This window comes from Vicia villosa, linkage group LG7 (genome assembly GCF_029867415.1).
Source record: "Vicia villosa cultivar HV-30 ecotype Madison, WI linkage group LG7, Vvil1.0, whole genome shotgun sequence".
In the NCBI taxonomy this organism is placed as follows: Eukaryota; Viridiplantae; Streptophyta; class Magnoliopsida; order Fabales; family Fabaceae; genus Vicia; species Vicia villosa.
The window spans coordinates 87,303,826-87,320,034 of NC_081186.1; positions in this window are offsets into that span (position 1 = coordinate 87,303,826).

Genomic DNA, 16,209 nt, shown 5'->3' on the forward strand with positions numbered 1-16,209 from the left:
ATTATATAAAATGACAAATAAATTTACATAATAATTTAAAATTATATATAAATTAGTGACATTATGCTATTTTAAGCGGGGCGGGGAATATTTACGCCACATCCGTCCTCGAAATACGTTCGGGAGACTTTCCTCCGCATCTCCATCTCCACGGGGATATCCCGTCTTTGAACTCCAAACAGAGAATCTCCCCAAGAATCCCGCTAACGCAATGCAAGTTGACATCCTAATATTTACTAAGTAGCAAACAATTTTGAAAGAAATGAACACTGTTTTTGAAAAGTTAATATTGTATTCACTACAACGATGTTTGTTTTTTCCACATTATCCAAATGAGAGAACAATTGGCACCTCATATCTAAATATCCAAATGAGAGATAAATTGTCACTGCATAAGTCTCATTCACAGTCAAGTCTTTCCATTTTGTCTTGCTCTTATTAATTCTTCAGTATCTTTTTTTTGGGAACGTGAGAAAAAAATAATTTGATTTTCTTTTTTAGTTTGACAGCCTAATAGTTTGAATTTTAAATAAATAAATAAGATATCATATATTCGAAACAACGTTGATGTTTCTATGCAATGAAATATCTTTACACAGCTAGCCATAAATTAATGTAATGATATTTTTGTTTTATCTCTTAATAAAAAAATAGAGTTTTATTATTTTAAGAGAAAAAATAGCAATTACTATTAATAACTACAGTTTAATGGAAATATATCAATTCATATTTAATTATTATGAGTCTTATTTTCATTTATTTTTAGGACAAAACTTACAAACAGTTTCATAGGTGCTGACCAAGTGGAGTGCATTCTCATGAAAATAATCAAATTAATTTGTTTTTCTATTAACATGGAAGTTAAAATACACGGACAATATTTAGATAGACACAATTATAACACCTGCATTTACACACAACCAATCACATTTTTTATTAACTAAATATATGGATTTATGTTTGTTTCCATGCAAGTATTTCTCTATAAATATTTAAAAATATCTTTGTATAGAAGTTAATTTTCAACGCACACTGTATTATGTTCATATGATTTGACTTACAAAATGACTAGATGAAATTTTGATGTCTGAAATTTAACTTCTAGACGTACCCTATTTCTTTTAAACTTCTGAAACTATTACCCTATGAAAATACCACAATCATATCTACGGGAAATGTTAAGTATTAGCAAAAACCGCAATTATATCTATGGGAAATATTAAGTATTAGTAAAAACTTGTGAAATTTGCTACGAAAATTTTTAAGGTACGTCTGAAAGATAACTTTTGAATAAGGTGAAGGGGTGAATTTTCATTGAGTTTGGGAGAAATATATAGGGTGTATAGAGCAACCGCTATTTTTATACTCTTAATATTTTGATTTGACTTTAGTGATAAGCGAAAAGAGTTAAAACTATCTCATATGTGAATAGGGGTGAAAATAGGCTAGACTAGGCTAGGCTTTAGAAGGCCTGAGTCTGGCCTACGATAAACTTAAAAGACCTAAGCCTGACCTAAGGCCTATCATAGGCTCAATTTTTAGGCCTGGCCTGACCTTTTTAAAAGCCTGGCCTGGCCTGAAAGCCTATTTACAAAGCCTTTATTTCATTAAAGTTTTTAATTTATCCATATTACTTACACTACTAGAAATACTCTGTTTTCCTGCGGATTTACCTGCGAATTTGAGCTAAATTTCCGCAGGAAACACTTTTCCTGCGGTTTTTCCTGCGGTTTCTGGTCCCCAGCTAAAACCTTCGTGGGTAATATTTTCGGCAGGAAGTTCCGCAGGTAATTCCGCAGGTAAATCCGCAGGAAATAATCCGCAGGTAAATCCGCAGGTACTTTCTTTCTCATTAAAAAAAATAATTTTATAAATTTTTGATACATTATAAATTATAATTTAAAATAACCATAATATAAAAATAAAATTAGAATTTAAAATGTTTTAAATTTAAATAAGACAAATTCATAGAACAATAACTTACTTTAATTTAATCACAAAACAGTGTTAGCATTAATTTAGTACTAACATATAGTATTTTTAGTCAAATAAATTTAAATAATTGCTACTAATTATTATTATAGCCACGTGATGAAGAAAATTGGTTTGCTGAATTCTTATACTCTCATTAATACTTTGCTTATAAAAAACATGATGAAGAAAATATTAATAAAAAAATCAATCTTTTGCATGACAAAAATGAATTGATACATAGAGTATACACCTCATTCCCAGAATGCAGTACAGCTCTGCACCAAACTTTCCAGGGTTTCCACTTGATGCTTCATCTTTAACCAGTTCAAGTCTGATCATTTCAAATTCAAAGCCATTTTTCCATTACCTTCCACAACGGAACTGAGTAGCAACTCCATTCTGAACAGAAAAAACCACTTTGGGAAATAAGCGCTCCGTTGGAGCTTTTGGGAAAAACCTCTTATGCGTTGTAAGATAGTAAATAATATATTTAATTCTAAAGTTATTAAAATGACAAAAAAAGGCTTACTAGACGGTTTGTAGGCAGTAACATACTCAGCCGGTATCTGAATCTCAATCAACAAGTTCACACCCGTGCCGAAGCACCTTGTGTGGCGTCCGAAGTACAACTTGATCAATTCCATTCCAGTCCTTTGTAAGTTTAGTTCCTGCTCTAAATTCCCATACAGCAGCAGAATGCCCCATCTATCAAAAAAACCTAATAAGCTTATTGAATTTAGTACATGCCAAACTTCAAATAAATTCCCATGAAAGACCAATTTTCAAGTATAACAACTAACATAAAAGTAAGATTAATATTATGTCTTAACTAATTAAAAAAATATACACAGCTTTTATAACTAATTAAAAAAGTTCTAGACAACTATGTCTTGAATAGAAACAATTCCAGAACAGGAATGTGTTGCCAATGAAAATATATGCAGACCTGCTCTTGATGGATTGAATTGACAGCTGCAAGTGGGATTTCTGCATATTCTGTATCTGCAGGGATGATTTAAGATGCATGAATATATATGAACCAACATAATCAAAAGTAAGCAAAAAAACTACCAAGCAACTCGAGAATGATTAACCATATACTTGTGTTCAAATTTTGTCTCAATGGAACTTATGTATGACTATATGTTTAAACGGTAGGACTATTTTCCATATACTTGTTTTCACTTGATTCAGAAGGGGTTGCAATCCTTTCTACCAATCAATAGCACCAAGACCACCTTGACAAGCTGCATCACCAACACTAGACTTTCGAAGTTGACATGTCCAAAATAATGTCCACTAGAAAAACTACCAAAACAATATAGTAAAAAAGTAGAAAACATGAGCTATGTTGCTTTAAATTGAAACAAACATTCACACCATACTATAGTTACCCTGCCTTCAGCGAATGTCGTCGACAATAGAGAGAAAAGGAAAAGATAGAAGATTTGGGCACATGTTGGTGAAAGGAGAGAAGAGGTTTTATGATTAACAGTGTAGGAGCCACCCGCTTGTGATTCCCAAATGTATTGCTCATCATCATTATGTTTGGTGGTGACGATGACTTTCTCTGCAACCAGATAAGCAGATTAGAGCCAAACACCAAATTGGCCAATCATGCTGACATCAGCACCAGCCTGCAAGGCCTCCATAAACTCCTTAGTTCCAGACCTCGCAATAGTACCCAAGTTATTCACCAAATCTGAGAAAAAAAACCGAATAAGAACTTTAAGAAACAGTTTCCAATTCCAATTGAACAGTTTGAGTTCATATTTTAAATTACATTAAGTTTGATAGAATCCAACTGCAGGGTCGTGTTCGAATCGGTGACATTACTACTGATTAATACTAACATTACTGATTTCAGAAACTAACGAGCCAGTGAAACAGTATGAAAGACCCGTGGCAGTCGTGAATAATAGAGTCAAAAGAATATTCTTCTACTAAATCAACCTTGAAGAGTTGCAACCTATCCTTTGCACAATCAAGTTTAAGCAAATGGTTAACATGTCCCTGCAGTAACTATGTGACACATTAATCAATCTCAAATGCCGAGACTAAAATTGTTTGCTTTCCATTAAATAGAGTAATTGACTTACTTGAAAATATTAGAAAAAGCTACCAGCAATGTCTGTAAGGGAAGATAAATTGAAGCAAGCACTGGCCCTCCTTTGCTAATAGTCCATATTTGTATTGCTGCTGCCACTCCTGAAATCACCACTCCCTGATACAGAAAAAACGACGAGCCGAATTCATATACTGTAGTGAAATATCAGATTGAACAATCAAGTTTGATTTACGAACCGAGTACAAAATACTATAGACCTCGTCAAAGGAATTGAGCTGCCAAGCTTTGGGATCCTTCTCAAGAAATGCTGCAATCGTCCCAAACTGCACAATACCAAATAAGCTAGTAAAAGCAGAAACAGTGAGTTGTGTTGAATTTTTTTTCAGAACAAATGCTTGCATCAAAATCCAACCAGACCAACTCAAACAGTGACCAAAGAGAAAAATTCCACCCGAGTTCATGTTTTTCCCATTGAAGTCCTCAAATAGAGACAAGAATTGTCCCTGATATACTGCTAAAGGTGATTCTGGAGCATAAATTGTTGGTCCTTTGTATAGGGTAATGATTGAAGCTCCTCCAACAGAAGCAAGTACTCCAAGAACCTTAGCTATACCATTAAGCCTATTTAAGCGCAAGCTCTCATATCTGCACTTTGACATACATAATTGAACAAGTTCATGAATACATAATCAAAAAGTTCTGAACTTTAAGCCTTAGAGCACAAGGTCTATAACTTATAACTTGCCTTAGTATCACAGCCATCAGAAATGTTAGGGCAGGAACAGAATTTTGCATAGCAGAAGCAAATGTTGGCGATGTATTGTCCAAACCCACAAGGTAATCTTTCATAGTTATTCTGTTATAGGCAGGTAATATTTTAAGTTATATAAACATGTTTTATTCAATAAAAAAATGAAAGAAATGGCTTCATGGAAAGAGACTGTACCCAACAAGTCCAAGTAAGAAAAACTGTAACAAACAAGAACTGTTTATTGGTGGCCTATCTTTCCTTGCAAAGAGGGAAACAGATAAAAAAACAAGAATTGAGAAAGTTGAATACTATAAGTAAACTCATTGTGGCATTTGAACAAACACCTTGATTACAAAAATCACCTAAGTTTATAATCAATATAACATAAGTAAACTCATTATGGCATTTCAACAAACACCTTGATTACAAAAATCAGCTAAGTTTATAATCAATCTAACTTATTGTGGCTCAAAACAAACACCTTGATTCAGTAGAAATCAAAATCGTTAAACAGAAATTAAGAAGATCAGATGAATTTACCTGAGTTGAAAGGGGAAAAGTACAAGCTAGGGTTCAGAGATTCGATCGGTGGTTGCGATTGTGAGAGTAGATCGTTGCGAAGAAGATTAATCATGGTGTAAACTGTAACGGGTGATGGCTTGGTCAACTCCAAACGTGGCCGATGATAGAGCGATTCTGCAATTTATCTGTTATGAAGGTTTTTGTTTTGAGCGAACTCCAAAAGTTTGTTTGGTTTTGTTATGGTTGAGTTGAAGTACTTAGGCCTTTGTTTATTCGTTTAAACTTGAAGCATTATGGTTTAGCTTGGATAACTCATGTTTCCGGAGATGCATTTATGGAAGTGGGAGTATAAATGAAATTTTGCGTGGTGTCTAAAAGATCTATAGGATGTCCGATCTATTGAAAAATCGTCAACCATGTTTGCGGGTATTTTTCACGTAATCGCCATTCCATATGGCGCCACGTACTTTTTAAAAAAAATCTGCGATAAAATATTTTAATGTCCGATCTGCAGGTAAATCCGTAAGTAACAGTAAATCCACGGATTATAAAAGTTTTTTTAAAAAAAGGAGGCGCAATATAAAATGGCCAAACATGGTTATTGAGATAATATTTTTGAAATATAAGTTACTTATGTATTTTCTTAAAAATTTGATTATTATAAAAAAATCTTCGATACCAATTTTCAAAATTTTTAATACCTTTTATTAGTTTTATTTTTCAAATATTTTATACCCTTTATTTCATTAAAAAATTAAAATGAAAATTTAAAAATACAACAATTTCACTTTAAAACATTAATTAATATTATAATATTAAATAGTTAACCATTAAATATAACAATGATTAATTTTTAAAAAAATTTAGACAAAAATTACTTATTTTAAGAAAATAGTTAAATTTGCAGCAAAATCCGCAGGAAACTTTCCTGCGGAATTACCTGCGAATTTTGTATAACAGTTTGGTTCTAATAAAGTAGATATCCGCAGCAAAATTCGCAGGAAACTTTACTGCGGATTTACCTGCGGATTTTGTATTATAGTTTCGTTTCATGTTTGAAATATATAAACCGCAGCAAAATCCGCAGGTATTGCTGCGGAATTTTCTGCCAATTCTTGATCCGTAGTAAAATTTATTTTATTTAAGAAAGTCCCAGGAAATTCCGCAGGAAATTCCGCAGGTAATACGTGTATTTCTAATAGTGTTAAGAAGCCTTATAGGTCGGCCTATATATGCATATATAAGTAGACCTATTTAGCTTTTGTTATATATATATATATATATATATATATGGTAGTCTATTTAGCCTTTTTTTCTAATATATATGTCTACATGGACCAACTTATTTAGCATATTTCTAATATATATGAAAATATAGGCCGGCCTATAAGGCTTCATAGGCTTTATTAATAGCCTAAGCCTGGCCTATTTAATAAAATAGGCTTTTAAAAAAGCCTAAGCCTTGCCTTTTTATTAAATAGGCCTGGCCTGGCCTAGGCCTATGTAGGCTGGGCCGTAGGCCCCTGTAGGCCGGCCTGGCCTATTCCCACCCCTATATGTGAATGATCCAATTCACAAAAAGGTGATTTAGTTTCTGTTTGGTAAGACACACTTTTGAGATTATAGCTTATAACTTATAGCTTATAAGCTCATATGATAATTTAAACCTGTTTGGTACGGTCTTTTCATCTCGAGTTTATAGTTTATTTTGCTAGCTTATAGCTTATTTCTAGACATTATTTTAAATAGCGTTTTATCTTATAGCTTATAACTTATTATTTTTTCTTTTTTTTTATCCATACTATTTTAGTAAAAACCCACATTTATTCTTTACAATTTATTTTATTTTAATTTAAAATAAAATAATTATATATTAAATATCTTTTATGTCATTTTACATGTATAAGTTACTTGAACTGTTAATTTTATGAAACACTTCAATTAACTTATCAGCTATCAGTGTTATCCATCAGCCATAAACTATAAGCTATCAGTCATCAACCATCAATTATAAACTATAAGTTATTAGCTAGCTTATCAGTCAACCGCTATTTTTACTAAACAGACTCTTCGTCAAGCTTGCCTAAGGGTAAAGTCATTAGAAACGTCTTAGACCTCTAAAAATGTATAAATAAAAAAATATTAAATTAATATTAATTGGAATTGATTATATTAAAGCAATATTGTATTTTAAGAAAAAGTTATTGTTGACTTATAAGACGTATCTTAGTTTTTTTTTTTTTATAATAAAAGTGCTTTAAACTTAAATTTGACTTATGTCTCTTAATGTATTAAGGTGGCCATGGATTTAGTATATAGAATTTTATATGTTAGTTGGGATAGAGCCACCTGCAATAGTTCATCATACTCCCAAGGAGGAACCATCCCTTTCTATACCTCTTTTTCTCACTCAGTCACACTGAATTGTTACCTCTATCTTCTTTAAGTTAAGAATAGCTCATAATGGATAATGATATTTTCTAAACTAAAATAATTCAGTGGAAGGTATGAGCCTAATGAGATGAAAATGTCTAAAAGTGTTTGACCTTTAAAGATCCCATTCATGATGAGTGAGAATGAGGAGTGGTACATACAAACACTTTGTCGTTCAAGTCAATGAATGAATAAAGCAAAGAAGAATGTTTTTAGGATTCTGGGAGTGTGTATCTTGATTATGATGTTTTTCATTCCTATAGCCTAATTCTAGGGATTACCTTCTTTCTTGAGGGAGGTGTCACCATATTAATTTTTATGTCGTCTAACACCCTTTATTTTGATCACACTAGTTTATAGAACGTGTCATTAGGGAAGAACTTAGTATGTTCATAATGTCTTTTCAACTTATTTTCTTATATCACTTTTCTTTGCTACCCGTAATCTTATCGTCCATCACGATCAGTCGTTGTAAATCCTTTGCTATAAAAGTAATTATCAGTTGTAAATCTTCAGGCTTTTGCAACGTTCTCCTAAGTTTTCACATGTCCAGAATAGGACAAATTAACCTCAAAGTCTAATAGCGACATGTTAGAAATTTATCGGTTCTTGAGCTTTGTCTGAGTTCAAGTTCTGGTCCTTTAGAGTCTGAGTCTTAACTTTTGATCCTTCAGACTCTGGCTCTTTAGAGGAAGAATTGATCTTCAGAAGATGACTTGACCAGATTCTAGATAATTCAATTTCTGATAATCAAAATATGACTTGATCAAAAGTTGATTCTTCAGAGTCTGATCTTCAGAATCTCCCTCTTAAGAGCTTCTCTTTGAATATTTTATGCAGTTTCATACTTAACTTCAAATAACTATATTAATCTTTATACCTGCCCACTTGAATACATATTACTCTACTCAATTATCTTTAAATACTTTGTTATCATCAAAATCTAAGGGATATGGTATAAACCAATTTTATTCCAACACTGTTTGTCAATAAATAATGTAACTCTTAAAAATTTGTAAGCTTAATCTTCTGCCATGTGTCAATCCATATCTCATAACATGATGACCTATTACTAACTCTCTTATGATAAGCTAGCGCTTGGTTATTGTTGTGATATTTAAAGCTAGCACTGGAATTTAGAAGATTTCAAAAGATTAAAGACGAGTTGAGCTATCACATTAAAGGATAAGGGTGTAAAATAGGTAAAAAAAGACTGTGATGTCTCTCATGTGTGTTGTATTATCCTAGTACACGTTCTATAAAAGATAATATGCTTTATTTTTGGACAAGGTTTATAGATCATTTAAGAGTTACAAAGAAGCAAAAATAAGGGCTTTTTACAGCATGAAAAGCCTTACTATATGGAACATGTATTAGAAAGTTATGAGAGTTTGTAAATCAGAGATTCTACAAAGAAGAAGAACAAACTATAGCTCCCATATCCATTTTATTCTCCAAAGTAGTTATGAATAAATCTAACGCTTAGACGCACAACACTAAAGGTCACTTACAATTGACAAATTGCAAGATACTTGAGTACTTTCATAGTGAAATTATGTTCTCTGGATAACAAGATGTCAGACATAATGTTGTAAAAATGTGTATGGCAAGTATAATGCATTTTGTCAAAATAAAGGAAAATATAAATAACACTTGTGGTAAACCAATTCGATGTAAAAATCACCTGCATTTGGAGAGTGTTAACCTGATGAAAGGAAGTTCACTCTTAGTAGTCAGAAATACAAATTGGTTTGATTTGAAATCTCATAATTCAATGTCTCTTTTGTTAATACTATCCATATACTTCGATCCATGGCTCCCCCTGAATCCGAGATCCCTGTCATTTTTTACACACAAACTTTTCCAACTACTTTGATAGCTACAAATGTATATGAATGATGGAACAATACTATAACACACATACTATATTCTTTTAACTTAATATTAATATGCATGAATAAAGTATTACACAAAAACAAACACAAGACTTAAAACAAACTAACACACCTAACTTAGTAATACAAAGTGGGTATTCACATTGTATAATTCCTCTTTAAATAGTAACAATGGTCCAACTTCAAAGTCAATTAGGGTTTAGGTTTGAATGCAGCTAGACTTCTCAAAAGCACAAGAAACCAATCTTCAATAATGTTGATTGTAAAACATTATTGATTAAATATTGAACAAATCAAAATTCCCCAAATTTTATTTTGCTAAAAAAATATTGAGTAAAACTTTTTTAATCTAAAACGCGCACAAAAGTCAAATTCTTAATTATATAAAAGGAAAAAAATTATTAAAAGCGCGAGAATTACTCAAACTATCTTGGGGGAGAAGTAACCTAGAGTATGACAAGATGTCTCACAAAACGAATGGCGTTATGCTTAACAGGTTTCTTATTGAAGTGTCTTGATCACATAGATAGAATATGTCTTTCACATCTTGGTAGAACATCTTGCTTAACATGTTATCTATAAAATATTGCCAATCATATGTAATATTACTTAGGTTTATCATTTTCATTATCATTGTTTAGGAATGTGTAAATTAGGATCTTAGTTTGTTTTATCTTCTTCGCTTATTATGTGCTAAATCTTGCATTGTGAATAATGTGAAATTTCATGGAATAATATTCTTTTAATTGTGAATGAATGTGATGTTGTTTTATGTTTATTTCTTGTGATTTAATGTCATATGTGTAATTCAGAGTTATATCACCTTAGAGTTAGATACAAGTTTGTTAGATTATAGTAGTGTTTAATAAATGAATTTTAAGAACTAGTATGGTAAAGTAGCAAGTAGACATACATTGCTTACTTAGTCACTTTAGGTATAAAGGACTAAGACCATAGAGGTAAATTTATCATGTTTTATTTGAAGTATACTTGTGTTATTGTGTGGCTTTGGTACAAGATCAATAATTACTTACTAGATATTTTCAAGTTGTTAACAAATATCACAAATTTAGCTCTGACCTCACTGGACACGACACCGCATGTCATATACAAAAACATTGGATGAATTCATGAAATGGTTCATTGTCCGACATATTCTCATACTCTATTTTCACCCTTTGATATCTCTCAGTGATTATAAAATTTCAACCACGTGACATACATAATTATTTGTTAGCATATCTCATGCATTATTTTACCAGGTTTAGGATTGTTTATCAAAACATTTAATTCAATTCTCGTGGGATCAATTTTTTTCTTATCACTTTCTACAAGATTGACTATGTATTTACACACGTATAACTAAGCAATAAGCTTTGTTGCTGTTGTCGAAGACTGTGTCATTAACCTTTGATCCACTGTCGCGCGCGGATCAAAAACGAGTTGTTTTGAATAAAACTGTAGATAGCGACAATTAACTCGAATATCGTCTCTCAAGGATTCTTAGTTATTACTAACTGAAATCGAATTGGGGGGGTTGGTTTGATTTCTGATTAACAAAAAGTACTTAAAATAAGTGATTATGTAAATAAGCTAAAACGACAATTCTACTGATTCGGTTACCGACTTATCATTGGTTCAATAAACTTCAATCCCCTAAACGGATTCTATTCCCCTACCGATTACAACATCAATTAACAAGCGAAATTGACATTATAAGAATTCATTCCTATTTTCCGAATAAAGCAAACGGATTAAGCACAATCACGAATTAAGCAAACGTGATTCTAACATACACACTTTAACGATTAAGCAACGATAAAGTATGATAAAAGTCAAGGAACATAAATCAATCGGTATAAATCAATAATATTCTATATAACTCGAATTAAGCAAACAAGACATATAGATTAATATCAAAAGGAAAAAGAAATTGGATTAAAGATTAAAAACCTCAAAGTATTGGAAACCGTAACCAGCAGAAATTGCCTTCGGGGATCAGTTCCTCATCATTCGTAAAAAGCTTTCAAAATTATTTGGTGAAAAGTAAAAAGTGAATGTAAACAGTACGGCCAGACCTAGGTAAAATGGGAGAGACAATAATTCGGGTCATAACCCAACTGGGTCAAACAAACATAACCCAGGCCCAAAACTAACGATCCAAAACTAAATAAAACTAATGCTGCAGTTTCAAACGAAATTCTGGAAAATATGCACTCCGAGTCTGACTTTGACTCCAACACGAAAGTTGTAGCTCTTTCTGTTAGCTTTCCGGCGATTATTAGAACGCCTCAATCGGATTCCCGAAACTCCAATTATGACCGTTTTAGTGCAGACTGGTAATGCTGAAAATAAAGTGCGAAAATGAAATTAAACCAAAAATAAACTAAATTAGAAAAACATTATAAAATATAAAAATAAGCAAAGCAAACCAAAGAAATGCCTAAGTACAAACATAAAGGAACGTGCATCAAAATGCACTGATCAAATTCCCCCACACTTGAACTTTTGCACTCCGAGCAAAATAAAATCAAAACAAAGAAAGCACAAATACATCAACAGTTACTCATCCTAGGCTACAAATTTTCTTCGGGTAAGTTTGCATCGACAGGTACTAATCTTGCACACTAAGGACATCGTAAGAACACTAACCACAGATATGCAGACATAAGCCTCCTAAATACACAAACCAATTCATATTATTATACCATAGCCTAACTTACTCATCCTTTTTGCTCTTTTTCATTCAGGTGCAATCACATTAAGCCCGTTATCTCCACACACTTATAGCAGGACGACCGGTTAGTGACTCTGGTCCTTTTGCACGGGGTTCCGGTACTTACGTGGCATAACCTTTTGTTTACTCAGATGTAGTTGCGGGGGATCGGACCGTAATCCTCCCTACCAAGTTCAGCACCAGAAACCGCTGAACCAACTAAAAAAGAGTTTTGAAAAACTTTTTCTTTTGAAGGTTCCACAACCGTTGGGTTAAGTGACCGGGTGAGGGTCACCAAACTTAGAAGGTGCATTCCCTTTTTCTTTTTTTTCTTTTTTTCTTTCGGAACACTCACTTATATTCATCGGCTTCTCTACGTAAAGTGTGTGAGAGATGGTGCCGACTGCTGAAATAAACTACTCAAGAGCTGTCAGAGAATGAGAATTTAAGGCTAAAACATAATAAAAAATTCAAATCAATTTGCATATGCAGGAGACTTACGGTGTTAAAACGATACCGATCTTGTGAATTTTTCCCAAGTCTCCGCAAACTCGACTCAAATCAGTCTATAGCCTAAAACTTTCAAAACGATGCATATTTTTTTTATATTTTTTTAAACTGAAAACAAAACAAGAAAACAAAAAAAAAAATTGAAAGAAAACAAAACAAATAAATGATTCTCTCCCCCACACTTAAGACATACATTGTCCTCAATGAAAGAACATAAATATAAAATAAGAGTGAGAGAAAGGAAAGAACACACCCGAGGAGTCATGGAGGATAACTGATCACATAAGCAGTCTTTCCCAAAGAGATATCTTCTACATTCTCTTCTTCCAGAGTGGGGATCTCATGGAGTAGCTTTGGGTAATTCCCATTGAACTTGGAATTTATATTAGTGCCTTCGCCTTTTATTCCAGGATCAAAGAAGAATCTTCGATAAGTAAAAGTTTCGAATGGGCATGTGATCTTCTTTTCCACAACCTCGGAGATCAAAAGATTAAGGGGCCGCCTCACTACTTTTGTTTCACCTTCCACTTCAATTGAGACCCTATGCAAAATCATGGACGGGCTAATATCGGGAATGTCGTCCAAGGTCCATCCAATTCCTTTCTTATGCTTCTTCAAAACCTGCAAAAACTTACTTTCTTGATCAAAATAAAGTTTAGAAGAAATTATAACCAGAAGTTTTTCATTCATCTCTAAATAAGCATATTTAAGATTTTCAGGAATTGGTTTCAGCTCTCGGGAAGGTGGTTGTTCAATGGATGGTTTGTTCCAGGCAGCCGGGGTGTCGAGAGCTTCATCTACATGAACAACTTCATTTGCAACCTCATCTGCAGTAAGAGTATCATTTTGCAAGGCAAGCTCAATTTCAGCACAAACAGAGCAAATATTAGTGTCAGTACAAACTTCGCAAGAGTAAACATCATCAAAACCAGACAATGATGGAAAATCATCTGCAAACGAATCATTACGCGTATCATCAACATTTTCAGAAAGCGACTCTATTTGAAAAACAGAATGCTCTTCCAAGGGTTGTTGGTTTGATCCTTGAGCTTGCTGCATGGCATTCATCAGAGTGGAAAGTTGTCCAATCTGTGTTTGCAAAGTCTGAAGAGTAGAATCTATTTGTTGTTGATACTGGAGATTATTCATAGCCATTTGCTTGACAAGGTCCTCTAGTGAAGGTCCGGAAGATGCAAAATTGGTAACTTGGGGAGGGAAGAATCTTTCTAAGAACACTTTTTTGAGATCATTCCAGTTTGTAACAGAGTTCGGCTCAAGGTAGTATAACCAATCTTTTGCAGCACCTTGAAGTGAGAACGGGAAGACTCTCAGCTTGATATGGTCTTCTGTTATTCCTTTAGGTCTCAATAATGTAGAACAAACAATCTGGAATTCCTTTAGATGCTTATGAGGATCCTCACCTGCAAGACCACTAAACCTTGGCAACAAGTGTATTAAACCAGATTTCGATTCAAAGGGATCAACAACATCAGCATATTCAATACATAAACCATTATAATTAACATCAAGCGCAGCTAGCTGCCTTAGTGTTCTTTGATCAACCATATTATCAAAATCAGGTTCAGAATCAAAATCAATTAAGCAATGCATCAACAAATGCGAAAATGCCAACAATGTCCTATAACAGCCATAAACAAATAGAATGAAGGAACACGATTAAAATAAGTTCATAAAAATATAAAAACACAAAATTTAATCTAATTAGATGAAATAAGAATTTTGAGAATTTTTTTGGATTTTTTCGACTCTATGAAAACAGTAAAAAATTCATTAAAAATAGAAAAACGATGAATTTGGCAATTTTGGCTCGAATTCCCTTACTCTTCTAGAGTAAGGGAGTATTAATCGCACGATTTTTCTACTTCCAGTAGGCAAAAACTGATTATCGATCAGACTCAATTTCCAAAAAAAAACTTTTTTCGACTCAAAAATGCGTTATGGCCGAAACCGCGAGGAACCTATGGCCTAAACACACAAACACTAAACCTATGACTCTAATATCAGTTAATAACGACAAGAATCCCCGGCAACGGCGCCAATTTGATCCGCTGTCGCGCGCGGATCAAAAACGAGTTGTTTTGAATAAAACTGTAGATAGCGACAATTAACTCGAATATCGTCTCTCAAGGATTCTTAGTTATTACTAACTGAAATCGAATTGGGGGGGTTGGTTTGGTTTCTGATTAACAAAAAGTACTTAAAATAAGTGATTATGTAAATAAGCTAAAACGACAATTCTACTGATTCGGTTACCGACTTATCATTGGTTCAATAAACTTCAATCCCCTAAACGGATTCTATTCCCCTACCGATTACAACATCAATTAACAAGCGAAATTGACATTATAAGAATTCATTCTTATTTTCCGAATAAAGCAAACGGATTAAGCACAATCACGAATTAAGCAAACGTGATTCTAACATACACACTTTAACGATTAAACAACGATAAAGTATGATAAAAGTCAAGGAACATAAATCAATCGGTATAAATCAATAATATTCTATATAACTCGAATTAAGCAAACAAGACATATAGATTAATATCAAAAGGAAAAAGAAATTGGATTAAAGATTAAAAACCTCAAAGTATTGGAAACCGTAACCAGCAGAAATTGCCTTCGGGGATCAGTTCCTCATCATTCGTAAAAAGCTTTCAAAATTATTTGGTGAAAAGTAAAAAGTGAATGTAAACAGTACGGCCAGACCTAGGTAAAATGGGAGAGACAATAATTCGGGTCATAACCCAACTGGGTCAAACAAACATAACTCAGGCCCAAAACTAACGATCCAAAACTAAATAAAACTAATGCTGCAGCTTCAAACGAAATTCTGGAAAATATGCACTCCGAATCTGACTTTGACTCCAACACGAAAGTTGTAGCTCTTTCTGTTAGCTTTCCGGCGATTATTAGAACGCCTCAATCGGATTCCCGAAACTCCAGTTATGACCGTTTTAGTGCAGACTGGTAATGCTGAAAATAAAGTGCGAAAATGAAATTAAACCAAAAATAAACTAAATTAGAAAAACATTATAAAATATAAAAATAAGCAAAGCAAACCAAAGAAATGCCTAAGTACAAACATAAAGGAACGTGCATCAAAATGCACTGATCATTGTTTATCAAAACATTTAATTCAATTCTCGTGGGATCAATTTTTTTCTTATCACTTTCTACAAGATTGACTATGTATTTACACACGTATAACTAAGCAATAAGCTTTGTTGCTGTTGTCGAAGACTGTGTCATTAACCTTTGATTTTTCATCTAAAATAGTGATATAATTTATTTGATATGTTTTTATCCTTTAGTGAAAT